The following is a 1,958-nucleotide window of genomic DNA, read 5'->3' as shown; positions in this document are numbered from 1 at the left end:
CACAACGGGTCCGCGACACTGGCCCGGCCACCGGCACGCGGCGGTGCGCATGCCCCCTGCTGATGATGTTTGTAGTGATGGCGATGACGATGGCGCCTTTTAACCGGTGGGTTGCGGGACGTACTGCGCGTAGAAGATCGAAAAGTTAAAAGGTGATGATGATTGCGATTATGACTGTACCCTTTGTAACGGCGGGCAGCTATGCCGCTGCTGCTTACTATTTGTTTTTTGTTATTGTTCTCAAGAATATAACTATTTCCAACGTCGCCGGTCGGAGGCACCGGATTCATTCGGCACCCAGTTGGATCTGTGAGTCTCTGTGAGGCACCCTTGGAGAGGTGTGAGAATCCCCGAGGAGCAGCTCATATCGCTCGTTTCGGCGAAAACCGAGATAATCTTGTCGAATACGAGGTATTAGAGAAGAAACTATTTACAGTTAACATCTATATGAGTCCAGCCAAACGAGCAGGCCTCATATTTAACAGGTGAAGAAATCTGCCACATGGGTGGAGAATATTAGTGCTCAGGTGGGTTTTAAGCGCATGGTTATAATTATACTCCAGCTTGAAGGAGTCCTTTAGTAACTACTAGCCTTTGAGACTGGTTAAAAGGCGCCGCAGCGAAGAAGGGTGATGGGACGAATTCAACAAGAATCACAACCAAATAGCCCAACCGCGACATTTTAGACCACTAGCGCACTTCTGACGCTTTCAATCTGTCATTCTTGTATTGAACAAGTATATGAGGAGCGTTTGTTCAGGTTTTGTCTCTGGTTTTTATTTCCAGAGGAGAAGAAGGCTCGAGAAAGAATTGTTTTGCAATCTCCGCTCTAGCGTTAAGGTCCTTGCTTCTCGTCGACGCGCTAAGTTTATACACACGGCTATGTTCTCTCCATTATTTCGACGTCAAAATGCCGAACTGCGCGTTCCTTGCTCTTCTTTAGTGTCTTCTTTGTTATTTTTTTCAGGTTTCGCTTTATTCTTTGCGCCGAAACTCACCACAGCCTATGCCTAGCGATTGGAATCACATCAGTAACCAGCAACCTTACGAATTTGCTGACTTTACGGTGCGCGAAAGTAGAACATGCTCCTTTTCCGCCTCTTCAACAAACGCGTGCTAACCACAGACCCTCACAGAAGGTACAGTCGCGAGTAAAAAAAAAATTGGCACAACTGATCAATCACTGGTGCTGAGTAATCTCCAATCGCTGCGTTGCGGTTCACGAAAGCGCCAATATCGAGAATGGCACGCCTTCCTCAAACCTCAGTCTTGCAGGAAGCTCAGTAGAAAGTGGTCGCCTGCAAAGAATTTTTTCTTTCTCCGCCCAGCCGTTCGTTGGTCACCTCTGCAAATCTATTTTACTACTTCGGAGTGTACATACTTTTACGATAGAGTGCACAATATATCGTGATGTTCCTGGCACGAGTACGTGGAACTGCAGCAGTGTCTTGTCGGAACTTCTCTTTCTCTTTGATCCTAGTTGTAGCGAGCCCCGAACTCAGTTTTGCTGCCCAGGAGAACCTTGCCACCGGCTGATGATAGCTATGCAGTTTTTTGTTTCTGAAGTACACCATCCGCATTCACTGAGAAATTGCTCCCTTAAAAATGTACCTTGACAAGGGGCGTCTTACATTGTTGCTCCGTAGTGGCGAGATGAGCATCCTGACAGAGAAAAGCAGGAATTTGTTGCACGAAGCGTGCTACGCGCAAAGCTTTAGCAGCCTAGAAGACGCCAGGAAGCTCTTCACGTGCAAGTTCCAATTTTCTCGTCGCTGAGGCATTTTTTCTCGCTCCTCGCGACATGGTCAGCGTGCTAGAAGCAGTAGGCGCAGGCTTGTGGCAGCACATCCAATATTCAGGATGCCGCGTTAGTGATATGTAATCATGATATTTCAAGCAAGTGCGATTATTATGTTTTCGCCACCCCATGACCCGTTTGTAGACCTCTGATTGCGGTT

The sequence above is a fragment of the Amblyomma americanum genome, chromosome 4 (genome assembly GCF_052857255.1).
Source record: "Amblyomma americanum isolate KBUSLIRL-KWMA chromosome 4, ASM5285725v1, whole genome shotgun sequence".
Lineage (NCBI taxonomy): Eukaryota > Metazoa > Arthropoda > Arachnida > Ixodida > Ixodidae > Amblyomma > Amblyomma americanum.
The sequence above is the reverse complement of the archived record's forward strand: the minus strand, read 5'-3'. Positions refer to the sequence as shown.